Below are 16969 nucleotides of genomic sequence, written 5' to 3'. Positions count from 1 at the left end.
TAAACACAATCCAGTACACTCAAACCCGATATGATTCAAAAAAAGTTTTTACCTGAATTACATTACTTTGTTTTAGTATTTATTGAGTATTTGTACATAAATAGCATATACAAAAGGCGGCCTTATTGCTAATAACAATCTCTTAAAGACAACCTGGATAATATTAAACAGATAATTGTCCACCGCTGAACATAGGCCTTCCTGTATTGGGGGATTTTGCCAGTGTTTGTCACTCTTGGCAGGCAAGTTGGCAGTCGCAGTTAGGCTTTAGTGATGTGTTAAGAGGGACGCTGTTGCTTATTCCTCGAATATTAAGTTCCTTTAGTCGACTCTTGCGACACTCATGGAAAAGGGTGGCCTATTCTATGCCGAGACCACTTGGGAATAATTATAATGGAATAGGTACTAATGACATACTAATTGTAACCGATATAATAATTTATTCATTTTTATTATACTTTAAAAGGGAAACATACAATACCTGAGACATATAAAATAGTATACACAACCATAACATAAAGTCAGTAAAGTTTCCACAATAAACCAAATCAAATAATCGAGAGCAGATAATTAACATAAAAATATATATAATAGTATATACATACACATACACACACACACACACACACACACACACACACACACACACACACACACACACATACACACATATATATATATATATGTGTATATATATATATATATATATATATATATATATATATATACACTAGTGGAAAAAGTTAAGGGATCAGAAAAAAATGTCAAATTTTATGCCAAAATAATCACAAACTCATGGGTTGCCATTATTAAGGAGAATGATATGTCAAGTTTCTATATCATGTATCATAATATCACTGCTATATGCCATACTTGAAACTGAAACTGCTATTAAACCAGAGATAATTATTGCAGGGAGAAAAGAGATTATTAATAATAGGGTCTGATAGTCCCCTTGTAGTACATTTTATCAGGTCGATTTTCACACGGTTCTTCCTGGAAATCATCGTCTCTAATTCTTGTTGAATTCGTTATGATGGGCTAACTGATCTGCTTTCATCGTCACCTTGTCACCTGCCATCTCCCACTGCTGCCTCCGTCAGCATATATCCATGACGTAGATGGGTTGTCATTCTATTTTTAACCATTTCATTAACTGAGTTTCCGGTTTAAAATATCAAAGGCATTACAAATGTATGCAAATCTAATTAGTTGTAGTCTGAAGTTGTTTTTAGTTATAATAAATAAATGTTATACGTACAATCTCATGTTAATATGCATGTTAAAATAATAAAAATTGCATCAATTTTCTTAGAGTAACTCTCTAGATTAGATATTTGCGCGCTCTGTATACAAACTGTTCGTACAAACGTTTCTATTTACAATTTGCATTGTCAATATTTAAACAGTTTATTGGACCGTAAATAAATCAGGATCTGCTCGCATTCCTATTGGACAGGGTGGGCCTTAACTTACCTAGTACACTCGTGCAAATTTTTAACGATACGATAAAAGTCGATCTTCTTGTATTTCATTAGTAATCCGATTACTCGCTAGATGGCACTTAGTTGCCTCCCCAATAGTCTCTTGTTACCTGATACCGACACCACAGTAGGATAATCAGGCTTTGACTGGTGCTAATTGCTTTTACCAATTCCATTCAATAATGTCTAAATCAAGAATATAAATGCAAATACAGCCCAACTAATATATTTTTAAGTATTATTATACTTGTATTATTAGTGACTTTTATCACAAACAGTACTGACACTTTATTTGTTTATATTTATTAATTATTAATATTATTAGTTTTATTTCGCTACTTTATTCATATATTCAGGATAATATGTTAATTCATGATCGGAATAAAAATTTATTCATGTACTTTTAAGTTTATACACGTAAGCAGTAAATTTATTGGTCTAAAAATTTCACGAGACAAACTCAACTTGCATAGTACCTTTACAAAAACTGCTGTTCGAAAAATCGTTTCACATGAAATACAGCGAAGTAAAATTAAATACGAATTTATTATTGTATCATTGCATCCGACTTTATTCTGTATTTAATTTAAAATTGGAATAATATTTTATTCCATTACATGGTCATGCCATGTAATGAAATAAAATATAAGAATTTAACGTTAACCTGTAAATACTATAATAATTTTTTAACATTTCCCTACTATCTTTTGTCTCATGCTTAGTGCATTCAATTTTTTGTGTGAAAATTTACTAATCTATTTTTTTTAACTATCCATATGGTTTTTTGTACATTTTCTTTCATATAAACCTTGTTCTGATAATTACAAACACGACAAAAAAAGTAGCTAAATAGATGCACCTGATCTGAAATGATGCGTTTACATACATTCGATAATTGCTTCATAATATAGATTAGTCGTTTGAAAATATCTTTGGAAATGTGTATGTCAACGACAGAAATAACAAATAATATGATAATACTAGATGTCTATATACATATACAACGGGAATTTTATGAACTTACATTCATCCAGAATTCTTCAGGGGGCGTACGGCGCTTTGCATTACAACGTCTCGTCTATTGCCTATTTATTCTGTCCCGGTCTCGCAAAATTACGAGTAAAATCTAGTCCTTTATAAAGCAATACCCAATTTCTAACCCGTAATTATACCTACGTCAGGAGGCAAATGTAATGGACACACACAATGTATTTTAATTATATTTCTTTTTTTTATTAATATTTTTATTAAGGAATTTCGCGACTGGCTCTTGACCACAACAGAATATCAGTGTTTTGCTCTTGTGAAGGCAAAACAATAAACTGAGTTGTGACTATTTTGTGTTTCTATGCACACGCATAAAAAAAAGAAATTGTTGTTTTATATATTTTGCTTTTTTTTTGTTGTTTTATTTTGTTTTTCATTCGTTCATCTCTTTTACTGTGTATGTCTGTCTTGTGTGTATGTTTGTATAGTTATATGTAAAATTGAAAAATTTAAACAGAAGTATTGTTTTATTGCAACAAAATGAAAAAAAAATACTCCCGTAAAATAACCCATCCGTTACTTTGTAGAAATATCTGTATGCCCATTCAAATAATGTTTGATCGTGGGTACTCGTGATTTTGATGGCTTGGGAAATGAAACTGAAAATTTTAAAAACGAATTTAAACTTCGGGTTTATTTCTTGTAAATACACTGACTGAACAATATCAAAGTACATTATATCTTTATAATTTACTGAAACCCTTGAAATATAATCGCGGGGATCGAGCACCGAACGGAAGAGAGATCGAATCAACGACTATCTTAGTTACATTTTTACTAGAGCTTTATTGAGATCTTTATAGAGAGACAATAAGAAACTGAGATCCTGCCCATTAGGAATAAATTATGATAATTTGAACTGAATATAAAAACGAGATTTAGACATGTTGTATCATATAATATTGTGTAAATACATGTAATTGATTTTAATTTTGCGACCTGCTAAAAAAAAAGGATTTAACTTGATTAATATATTGTAACTGGAATATTATATAAATCGATGTTTACTCTTAGAACCTAAATGGCTTAACCAATCGCTATGATTTTTTTTTTAAATTAAAATGAATTGGTAATCCCCTGTGGAACTGGTGCACACGGGCATCAGTGTAGGGATGATTTCTTTTTAAGATAAGAGTCTATCTTTTAATATATAATTAATATAAGATAATAGGGACGATAAGTGGATCAAACTGAAAGCAGACTAGTTTATCTATTATGGTAAATTCATCGACCTGACAAGGTGCATTGCTAATCATGGGACCATTAGACTCCACTCAGACCCCATTATTAATAATACCTTCGTCATACATTATGAAATTAGGTTAACATGTGTTTTTACCAGAGAGAGACTTTGTACAAAAGTCGATTGCTTGGGTACCTTTGTCCCGTTATTCCCTTTGTTTCAACCGTGAAGCAGTTGTGTTTGCATGGCTGTGTTTCGGTTTGAAGGGTGGGATACGGCGTGAATTTCCTGGGTACAGAGGAATAACACCTGAGTCCTCAGAAATGGCAACGCATGGGGGGTATCATGGGCGAAACAGTATACTCTGTTATGTTCATGGTACTGCTCATGTCTATAGGCGACGGTTACCACTTTCCATCAGGTGGGCCGTCAGTTTGTTTGCCATTCTAAGTAGTATATAAAAAAAAATATGGGATGGAGAAAGACAAATACTGCTTTTTATCCCGGTCTGTCATCATATCCTGATCAAGCAGACGAAGTCGTAGGTAAAAGCTTGTATATAATAATTATTAGTAAAGTCCACCATTTACACTTTCTAGGTGTATTAAAGTTCAATAAATAAATTGGCTGTGTGGTCCCGGCGTAGAATAAGCCACCCATTCCTTCCCGTAGATGTCGTAAGATGCGATTAAGTAGAGCAAGGGATGAGCAGTAACGTCCCTCTTAAAACATCTCTGAAGCTCGCTGTTGTCAATTCGCCGGCTAAGCGTGGCAACTACTAGCAACATCCTCTAAGGAAGAGGCTTATGTTCAGCAGTGGACAGTTAAAGGCGAAATAAATAATAAATTAGTAAGGATCGGTAAGCACGTACGGATTTATTTATTTTGTAAGTTAAGAAAATTGTAAAATAAAGAAGAAACCTTTGTCTTAAAACATTTCGGGAATTTGTTCTATCGAATAATACTGTTTCATTATAACGTTTGAATCTTATTCAACATTATCTTTAAATTTAATAATTTTCATTGTAACTTTTGAAAGGGCCGGTTGCAATTTTGGGCAACTTCGCCTATCTCTTTGAGTTTACAAGTTTAAAACTTTTAAAAGTTTACGAGCTATGAACAGTAAGGAAAATATATCAAAGAGATTATTTATAGGTATTAAAATCATTGACGGTAGTGAAACACTCTAGAATATTATGAATTAATTTGATGTGTGTTTTTTTTTATACAACTTAGAATGGCAAACAAGCTGACGGCCCACCTGATGGAAAGTGGTAACCGTCGCCTATAGACATGAGCAGTAACATGGACATAACAGAGTATACTGTTTCGCCCATGATACCCCCCATGCGTTGCCAATTTTGAGGACTCATGTGTTATTCTTCTGTACTCAGTAAATTCACGTCATATCCCACCCTTCAAACCGGAGCACAGCCATGCAAACACAACTGCTTCACGGTTGAAACACGAATGGGACAAAGGTACCCAAGCAATCGACTTTTGTACAAAGTCTCCCTCTGGTAAATACGAACTTATATAAACTTTGTATGTGGGAGGTGAGACTCTGTTATGCAAAGTGAAGAAGACTTTTGGATGCAGTCGAAACAACTGTATAATATATTTTTTTTTTAATAATTAATTTAATATGTCCAAGCCAGCCGAGTCCAGAGTCCGAGTCCAGCCGATACTGCCTGAATTTCAAAGAACAACGATGTAAGTTAGTAACGTTATGTAACATCATAATTTTGTCTTATATGGAAAATGTTTTTAAAAAATTAATTGAAGAGAAACATTAAAAAAATATGTTATGGTTCTTTAGAATTTTATTGAAAAATTTGCTATATTTCACGACTTCGCCTGTGATCGTATATTGAATAGTCATTAATGAAGAAATGAGATATCAAATGCAAAAGTAAATTTTCAAATCCTACTGGTAGCTTCAGAGATTAGCGCGTTCAAACGAACAAACAAACTCTTCCGCTTTATTATATCAATATCAGTAATAAAACATTATTTATACAATATTTATTGGTAAGTATTGACGTATTTATTTAATTTTGTTGTTGGACAACATTTGTTTCAGACGTGTCCATTCGTTCGGCACGACATTGGCGGCTGTTTTAGGTACTTGTCATATTGTCTGTGTCGGTATATCTGGCGTCGACAGGATTGTGCGTAATAAAGTTTTTATAGATTTATAGAGTTGTACCTATAAAACGCGAATATGAACAAAGCATTAGAAGAGAGATGACATAAATACGTTGTCATTAGCATAGTTATGATGAGATTGACTTGTTTGTTTGTCAACTATTAAAGATTCGAAGGAATTATTAAGCCATATATTTTATAAAAAAAATGCATAAAAGAATTAGATTTAAAATACCATAGCAAATCCATTGTTTGCGTCTTATTATGTCGTCGCTTACTCATTTTAAACCACACGAAGAATTTTCATACGAGTTTACTGTTACTAGATTTTTATACTTGTACATGTAATAATTTTTTTTTTTTCTAATTGAGTTGCCAAAAAATCTATACTGGCTTAACCTTAAAAGATCGTAGAAACCTTAAATTTGGATCGGTGTTTACGGGTATAAATAAACTGTAGGTATATTTTTTTTAAAGTCAGATAAATAACCCCTTACGTGGAAATATTAATAATGTTATGATCTAAAAATGGATAAATCTCGGAAAAAAAAAATAGAAATAAATATGTAAAGGAAAAAAATGATAGAAAACAACATTGAATTAAGGAAAATATGTGACATACAATCATAACAGTATGACGTTTAGGGAGCATTTCGCATTACTTTAGCGTCGTTGAGTATCAGTGCCATTTTGCGTCAGCGCTTAGATTTGAGGGATATTTGTTGTCGTTGTTTAGGTAATTTGCTTGTTCAAATAGAAAAGCAATCGTATGAATTGGTATCAAGGATTGAAGACAACAATTTACGGAATGCAGAGACGTATCCTTAATGTTTGTCGTAAGTATTCTAAAATAGCTTGAATAAAGTGACTGCACTTATATTCGTGTATAGGGTCAGCTAAACTGTCGTGCGTCCACCCATTGCGATCTTTCGTGTATCTTTTGGTAAATGTATTGTAAAAGAAGAGACAAAGAATGATTTCAAGAGTTTACTTTCATTCTTTTAATCTACAGTTAAATCTATTTGAAATAAAGAGTCATTTTACCTATAAGTAAAAAAGGGACTTATTTGTGGCTACATACAATATTTTATACTTTCTTCATAGATCCATTGTGCTTTAAAATTTTCTATGCAACGAGCAACCTCTTTGTATTCACAACTTGCTAAATATTTTATGAGATAAAACTGTCAACGGTCAAGTTCAGAATAAAACACGGAAATTCTATTCTGAATAAATAAATAATGCAATGTAATCAGAAAATGTCTTAAAAACAATAATGGTTGATAGATATTGTTTATTTGAAACACTTTATTGCAGAATAAAATTTTGAAATAAATAATTCAGAGTTTTTAAGAAAAGAACGTACAATTTTATTTTTATTATCTGTAGCAAAGATTATAATATTACTATCGTAATTAAGTTTTATTGTAATAAACTGCTCTTAATTGATTGTTTTATATTTTTTTTTTGCACATTGTAAATACGTAGAATACAATATGATAGTGAAATCATTTCACGTTAAATCAATCTCGTTATATATTAAACAGTGTTCAATTATTTGATGATATCACGTAATGAAAGTAGAACATGTTGCACGTAAACTATCTAAGCAGCTTACGTTACATATCGGATTCATTAGCGTTGCCCCAATCATGTTTGCACGACAGTAACACGCATATAATTAATTATAATATACAATTATAATCGAGATGGTTACTTTCACTATATTTATTAAATACAAACACTCTTACTACATTGTTAAAGTAGCTGTGTGGTCATATTTACCCTTAGAAAAATACCCTTTCTTTTCCCAGGAAAGGGACCCCCTTTCCTTCTTAAGAGGCAATTAAGGGAATTTAATAATTGAGGCATGGGTATCACTAAAGCTTAACTGCAGTTGCCAACCCACTTGCCAAGCGTGGCAAATACTGGCAAACCTTACAAGGTTAAGGATAATGTTCAGCAGTGAAGAGTTAACTTCATCTGCGCTATTGATATATTGGTGGGGCACCAGTAAAAATGATAGGTGAAAATGAAAACAGGTCAATTGGCCCATCGTGATAAATAAAAATTAATTACTATAATTTACAGGGAAAACTGTACGAAGGTCGACTTGACAGGGTATATTACAAGCGATAATTTATACTGAATTTACGTTTAAACGATATGTACCTGTCATTATATGCGACTTAAAGAGACAAACACAAGCTGGCGGATGACGGCTGATAGAAAATGATAATCATCGGCTATAGATATGAAGAGCACCATCCTCACAGAAATATTACAATATACTGTGACGTCCATTAGCCAGTATTATTAAGTTTCATAGATATGATTTAATTACAGATGGGTCAGTCAAAAGTGTTACGATTTTTTTTTATGCAACTGACGGCCCACCTGATAAAATGTGGTAACCGTCGTCTATAGATATGACTAGTACCATGGACATAACAGAGTATACCGTTTTGCCCATAATACCCCACTTAAGTTGCTATTCCTGAGGACTAAGGTGCCTCTGAACCCTGTAAATTCAATGCCATATTGCCATAGCTGTTTCGGTTTGAAAGGCCCACCTTTGCCCAGCTATACAAACATAATTTTTTTACTTTTGAAACTTGAATGGGTAAAGGTACCCAAGTAAACGACTCTTGTACAAAGTTCTCTAGTAATATGCCTTGAATATATAATACATAATAAACAGATATTTGAGAGAGGCAATTTATAATAGCTTTTGCAGTATGTATCTTTCTTATAATTACATATATCAAATCGTCACATTATATTTTGCCTCTTAATGAAATATCAATTGATGGGAAAAAATGATATCCAGAAGTATTTCAATTATTAGTGTTCCGTTAGTTTGTTTACCAATTTTAATTTTATAATGAAGTCGGCTAAAATAGGATTATGCTTTTCTTTAATCATTTAATGGCACTTTTGCTGGAGAAAATAATATAGTTTCAAATTCGATTACAGCGTTGTAGTCAAAACGATGATGATGATGGTAGTGGTGATGGGTGATGATCGCGATGCCGTATATACGTATAACATATTTTAACACTGAGTTTTAGTATGCAATTTTAGGCATATTATCACATGACTCAACTAAAATTTACGCTGAGGTTTGTCTCTCATCGTATTGTCAAAGGACTGGAAGAACGAAGCCAATATAAAGGGAAATTTTTTCCACGAACAAAATGCCTCTTGTCTGCGTAGGCAATAAGTTTCCTAATAAAAAACAGACATTTTTTCTTCTTTGTAGAAACGTAGAAACTTAAACACGTATAGTTAAAAAAATACTGATACTTAGATATTAATATCATACTAGCCCTGGTATGTTATAAAATTATAGTTAAATTATATAAGTTTAAATATTAACAATCTAATGTAAACTAAAATTACAAAGAGAAAAGATTTGATTGTTTTATTTTATTGGATAAAGTCAAAAAAGATCCTTAACCAATTATTAAAATTAATTTACCTATTTAAAGCATATATATATATATATATCAGCAGGTAAGATGAATTATGTTATTTTAAAAATCTCTAAGATCCTTTACCTACTTACCTACCCATGCGAAGTCGAGGTGAGTCGCTAGTTTTTTATACTGCAGATCATTGCTCCAACGATACTTACAATTTTGTTTTACAAATAAATAAACAATGAACTGTTATGATTGAGGAATGAAAATTAATCACATCGATACAGAAATGTTAATGGATCAATTAATCTTAATATTCATTACTTAGTTTGCCTTTAAAATAACTTCCGATATTTTAGCCAATAAGAGTAGTTACTGAAATCCGTAACTTCCCCATGATAATTTATGGTAGCTTGTAAAAATAAACAGTCAGTTGCTTTTGGGCTTCTAGTTATTTTTATGGATAAAAATGGAATAGTAACCCCCCTATTTTAATGTTTTGCGCTGACCAATGAGGAATGATAGGATGTAGTCAAGTTAGTTTACTTACGGTTCTGAATTTAAAAGGTACTAGCTTTTACCCGTACCTTCGTCCACATGACCAGGATACATCGATTGATAAAGGTAAATATATGAATAGGATAAATATATCCTATATCCTTTTCCGTCCTATTTATTACGTGTGAACCAAATTTCATAGTGCCAGTCACTATGAAATTTGTGTTAAGCTGTTAAGACGTTAGGTGGTAACAAACTAATTTACACTTATAATTAGTAAGGATTCTCAAAGAGGGTTGAGGTCAGGCAGGCGGCCGGTCGTAAAACTATAAGCCAAATCTTTCTGCGATATGGTTAAAAAACATATTACGCCGACTCCAAATAATAATTGGGATAAGGGTAGGAAGATGATGAATTAGTAAGGATTCTTTACAATATTTTGCAGGAGGGACATTTTTTTTAAATTAGTTGGTGGCTTACTATATTGATGAATTATTAATGAGTTCATGAGAGTTCAAGCTTTAAATGGGTTATTTATAAAATAGTTTGTTTTCAACAAATATGTAGATTTTAAATTCACCCACATTTTTCAATCGACTTCGAAAAAGGATGTTGTTTTTTTTATGTTTATTACCTCAGAACTTATTCATTTGTAAAGTGATTTGGAGAATTCTGTTTACATATGATAGGATATACTTTCAGATTACACTCAAATACATTTTATCAAAATCGGTTTAGTAGTTTAGGCTTTAAACTTAAATATTTTAGCCACGAATCAAGTCGATGTTTTTTTCTGGAAAAAGATGGGAGTAAATTGTGACTATACTATCCTATCTAGAGATCATATACTATATATATAGATACCTTTTATATAAAATCTAGAACATTCATACCATTCTAAATAAAACTGCATAAAGTTGGTTGTTATATTAAAAGAGGTATATTTTCTAGAGCAATTGCTTTATACAACTGTAAAGTACGCAATAAAATATACACAACTATTGCAGAGAAGACTTAGTTCAGTTACATTTCTAAAGCTGTACTATAAAACAAAATTTATTATACCTTTCAATATAAAGCCAACACGAAAGTTCTGCAAATACTTTCATACTTCATATTCAGTATATTTATAGTTTTTAATGTTATTAAATTTAGTATAAGTGTAACAGAAAATTGTGCTCATTTATGTAATCCATTACGGGGAAGTTAGAGGCCACTGTAGCCGTTATGGTGAACGCACGCTTTCATGCCTTTCAGTTTTAAGTTATTACGGTAGTAAAATTATAAGATACTTTCAAGAATAGCAAAGCGTGAGTGAAATTATTGATATGTTGCAGTCAAAACTCTTAACCAGTCAATATATTAATAAAGTTTTAATACGGTCAATAATTGTCAAATAAAATAATTATTTTGTAAAAAATTTGGCTCTCTGTCAATCTCATTTTCAATATTTCTGATTGATTATTTAAAAAAAAGTGCTCTGCCTGTGCTTTGAATTTACTACATATTTTGTTTCGGAATCTTTCAAATAAATTATTGCCATCATGTGGTTAAAGTTTTGTTCATTCTTTCTAATTATATAAATTCCGTCAATTTTTAAATTATTTGATAAAATAAGGAATCGAATAAAGGAAATTAATAAACGACTATGCATGCTATTTCTGTGTTTGGATCAAATTGTTTTTGGTTGTTTCGGAGGGTAAGATAATAAATCTTTTAAAAATCATTGTCAAAAACGCGACATGTAACTCAGTTATAAATCTCATACATAGCAAATTACTAATTTATTTATGTTAAAAACAATTGTACAGCATTCGTAGAAATCATTTGGTAGTAATTGAAAGGGTTCAGACCTTTGTCATTTAGCTCTGGACGCTTCACGAATTAAATCTTTACTTAATTACATGGGACTGAAATATCGCTCACAATCTATAACTAAAATACTGACATCTACTATCATATATCACCATTTAACTATTATAAGTTACTTTTTAATTGAACCTTTACAAGGAGGTGATGCTGAATTCATAATTATTTATTATATGGCTTTATTACACAATTTCATTGCAAATTTTTAATATTTTTTTTTGCAATCAACAAGGATTACTCCCGTATTGGTCCAATATTACATTTAAAGCTGCCGTTTTTCTTTGCAGAGCAAATAACTCCTTATTGCACATCAAAATCTATTCACGTGTATACACATATGAATTCTAAATTCAAAGTATCTAATATGTTTAATTGTCTATGGAATATTTGGGCGTATGTTGATGTGATGCGTCAAGATTAAAGATTTTTTGTAGGAAAAAAAGTATTTAAATTAAATAATTTTTAATTTTCTTATTTCAAATGTTTACCTTTATTGTTTTCTCTTAAAAGTTAATCCACTCTAATGCTTTGAACTGTATCAACAATATTTTTTTTTTTTATTTATTCATTAAAATAACATGGACTGGAGTAACATCAATATTGTTGTTTGACAATACTAACAATAGATACAATCTCGATTTATAAGCCAATAAATCACAACAAGTAGACGTCTTAAGGAGCTTATAGTATTTTCCTGTCATTCGTAAACCTTAATTATTGTTATGTTATAGACAGACTGTTAATGATCAGCTTAATGTGATTTGTAATACTTATGTTTTATCTCCGTGTAGTGATGGAGTAAGGATATATAATGCCACCATTTCTTTTCACAGCCTCCTAGACAATGTAGGAAATAATCTATCCATAAATTACTTTGATTTATTATTTCTTTTGATTTAGCGCTCACATGAAAAAGAATAAGACAGCGTACGTCGCCATCTCATTCTATCTCATTGCTCGTTAGCGATAACGATTATATCAATAGATTCGTTTTGTACCTTTCAATAACGTGAAACTCTATTTTAAATGCTATTAGGATCTGTTTTTGTCTCCAAGCCAGTGTATATGAACGGACAGTAACGGAACAAAGCACCATACATACTGATGTACAATGCTTTGTTCAATTATATACTTCTTTATTTATATCCACTGATTTCTATACAATTCATAACGTCTTGATTAAATTATCAGTGTGCTTGTAACATATTTATCTTGTTTGTTTTATTATAAATGTAATATATTTTATACCGTATATTCATAAATTTATATATCTATTACCTAATAGGTGTATATCTGATAATAAATATATTATTGTGCAAAAGTTTATCCGAAACGAACGAAACGTTTCTGTGAAATTCATGAATGAATATTTATAATATAATTCTTGATAACTACCGATTGCTATTTTGTCGATATAATAAAATTCCTTGATCTGATAATTTCACCGATCTATACAAATAATTTGCTACAAAGAATATTGGTTGCAAAAATAAATATAAAGGTTTTTACTGTTATATGAGAGCCTTAAGTACGCTTTACTTCCTATTCCTTTAGGAATTTATAAAATAACTTTCTTTAAAGGTCGAAAACTTAAATCTTTATATACTAGCTATTCGAACAGCGTAGTTAGTTAATATTTTTCTTAAAAGATTTGCAGTAAGATGATAATGGGGTGTAGTTAATGGATATAAATAATGGACGCCTACTTCATGCGAAGTGATTGCGTAATTTTAAGACTGTGTAGATGCTGATGCTTTTAACTCAGTGAAAATTATCTGTATAAATATATAAATATATCATATATATTTACTGTAATTGTAATATTACAATATATCGATGAAGGACAAGATATTTTGTAGATATATGTGAGTATGTAAACTCAAAGCCGTTACTTGCTTCGCAAAGAAAAACGCCTGAACAATGACAAAATTGTATATGTGACGACTAACAAAAATAAAATAGACGAATTAAGAGGCTCCTTATAAAAGTTAATTATTAAAGGGAACTTAATGCTAACATTGTTTTAGCGTTAAAAGTAGTTAAGCTGTAATAGTAAAGTAAGTAAGTAGGAGTGGTAAAGTAAGTAGTAGTAGTAAAGTAAGTAAGTAGTAATAAAGTAATTAAGTTAAGCAATAAGCGAATGCCGTACATATTTATATAATTTTATTATCATCATTTCAGCCGTTAACGGTCTATTGCTGAACATAAGTCTTCCCCATACGGGGAGTTTCGCCAGTAGTTGACACGCTCGGTTTTAAAATTGGCGAATTGGTTGGCAACCGTAGAGATGTTTTAAGAAAGACACTTTTGCCCATACTTTGAGCATTCCTATTTTTTTTTAATGTATGATAATGGAGTGGTAACCCTTCCAGCGCTAACGGTATACGCTGGCGGGGCATCAGTCAATGATGATAGGTGAGAATGAATGAACTAACTTGCCTTTGCGCATTGTGATTAATTCACCTGGAATTCAGCACGATGGTTTCCAGGGGGAACCACGTGGAGGTAGACCTGGTTGGGCATATCGCTAGCAATATGACTAGTAGTCCGCATTACTAGGAATCCCTCCACCCCCCTCGAGCATTTCTTTAGTCGATTATACGAGGTCTGTCCGGAAAGTTCGTATAAAAGTGTTCTGGAATGCGAGAAAGAGGAGTGGGGAGGCCAGGTAAGCGCAGGACCCCTTCCTTATGTCCCTAACAATGCTTCAGTTCTGGTCTGACCGCCGTGCGGTGCGAACTGGCTTGTCACGCCATCTGTGAAGTTACCTCTTAACGAAACCCCGTCGGCATGGAGCCCGCTTCCGTTGAAGAGCAGCGCGTCGTAATCAAGTTTCTCTCGAAACTCGGCAAGAATGGCCGTGAAATTTTTGCCGATCTCAGAACAGTTTATGGGGATGATGCTGTGAAGGAACCAACCGTCCACAAGTGGCTAAAACGATTCAGAGAGGGCCGAGAAAGCGTTCAAGATGACCCACGTTCAGGACGTCCTTCCACTTCACATTCCGACGAAAACGTGGAAAGAATTCGAACTTGTGTTAATGGGGACCGTCGTTTAACGGTCAGACAGGTGGCTGAAGAGCTTAATTTGGGCAAAACCGTGGTCCACGAAATTCTAAGAAACGAACTTCAAATGAAAAAAATTTGCGCCAAGATCGTTCCGTGAGTTTTTGAGTAAAAATTCCATTACGGTGACCGAACACCCCCCTATTCGCCGGATTTGGCCCCGTGTGACTTCTTCTTGTTCCCAAAAACCAAATTGGTACTTCGGGGGCGGCATTTGGGGGACATAAATGAGATAAAAAAAGCTACGACGGGGCAGCTGAGAAACCTACAACCAGAGGACTTTCAAGGAGCCTTCTCACAGTGGAAACGGCGTTGGCACAAGTGCATTATGTCACAGGGGGAGTACTTTGAAGGGGATAAAATTGATTTACCTGAATAATTGTAAAATAAAATTTTTAAAAAACTTTTATACGTACTTTCCGGACAAACCTCGTATACAAACCTATTTGATCCATATATAAAATATTTTTATATAATTTTTTAACGGCCATACTAGCCATTCGTCATCATAAATTTATATTGACGAATGTCCCACCACATGTTGCAAATGGGTTATACACTTTTTTATTACTTAAACGCATTACAGAGTATCGGTATCATAAAATACGACACAGGGGTTTATTTCTTCAGCGATAAATTTCTTCCATACTTACAGTTACATTGACAAATGGTAAAACTTGTATGACTAATGGAAGGGCTATTATTGGTTGATGCTCGATAGAGTTTTTCTACGATAATACAATGATATTATAATAAAAAAGGTAGATAGGTACGTTAGGAGCGGTCGAAAATGATACCTGACCTTAGCGTTTCTATTACACTAGCTTACACTTCTTTATAACTTTCTTTGTTGTTCGGAACATTTTTTCATTTGTTTTCAGAGCGTATTTTCAATATGAGATCGTATTTTTAGATTATTGCTATATATATAATGTATGTATCATGTATCAGTAGTCGTGAATTTAATATATATATCGTTAACTGTCCACTGCTGAACATTGTCGGTAGTTGCCAACGCTTGGCAGGCAGGTTGGCAACCGCAATTAGGATTTTATTGATGTTTTAAGCAGGATGCTGCTGTCTTGGGCCATTAACTTATATTAACATATATATATATATATATATATATATATATACACACATACACACTTATACTTAAAACCTAACTGCGGTTTCTTACTCTTATTTATACAATAAAGAATTGGCAAATAAGATGGCGGCTTCCCTAATGGAAATTAGATACCATTGCCTACAGACACAGATACCATAGACTACACTGGGACACCCCTGATATCGCTCATGAATTTCACGTCTGTACTATAATTAAATAGTTCGAAGCTTGCCGTTTAGCAGTCTCTACTTTAAAATACTAATATTGTATGAAAATTTAATATGTTCGACTTAAGTAACTTTCTGGTTTTAAGTACTTTTAGATGAAATCACTTTGTAGCGCCGCAGAATATGTAATTACAATTCACAATTCACGCTACAAGGAAAATGTTTCACTTAGAAATACGGATACTTGTTATAATTATTTTTAAGTACAAAGATAAACGTGTTGCTCGGATTTATGTTAAAGTATTATTTAATAAAGAATATAATAAATATTTGGAATTTAGAAATATTTAAAATATTCGCATACTGTTAATGCTGATTTAATTTTAATTTAATTTTCGTTTGACCATATGTCTACTGTCTAATTTCGATATTATTTAATATAATGAAATATCCAATAATACTCGTAATTTAATTACAATATTTAGCCGGCGACCCTCAGGTACGATGTTTAGTATTCCATATTAAAATGGTAGAAAGAAAAACTTTTAGCACAGTGTCTTAGTCTTCATACAGTGGTTTATCTCCCATAGAAACTTCCATAAACACTAAAATAACTTACTTAGTTTTATATGACATTTCATATTTTTTATTGAAAGGAAGAAAGCGTTGCGAAGCTTGGCATTTTTTACATTTTATGATTTTGATGGGATCTCATTTCTTTATGTAGGTCAACCTCCTTTTTTGTTCTCTGGAAAATACATATATAGATGTCGTTCATCGACTATAAGCGTAATGCGTTATTTGAATTAATGAACGTATTTTTAATAATCATTATTTTTCATTTAATGATAATTAATAATGAAATTTCATGTATTTTTCATTAATTCTTTTCTTTTTAGGATAAATGCTAACTATAAAGGTCATAATTTGGAGTTTATTATATTTCTAGGAGTACCTTCAAATTTTAATAATCGA

General features: G+C 32.0%; 1 protein-coding gene across 2 annotated transcripts in view; it reads left to right on the top strand.

The window, feature by feature from the left end:
* Positions 1–16969, top strand: part of LOC113516224 (neuropeptide CCHamide-2 receptor-like) — a 102176-nt gene that overhangs the window by 58286 nt on the left and 26921 nt on the right. The gene's annotated exons all lie outside the window — the stretch shown is intronic.

This window comes from Galleria mellonella, unplaced genomic scaffold, assembly GCF_026898425.1.
Source record: "Galleria mellonella isolate WM207_F2 unplaced genomic scaffold, CSIRO_AGI_GalMel_v1 utg718, whole genome shotgun sequence".
Lineage (NCBI taxonomy): Eukaryota > Metazoa > Arthropoda > Insecta > Lepidoptera > Pyralidae > Galleria > Galleria mellonella.
This window is presented reverse-complemented; position numbering and strand designations above follow the sequence as displayed.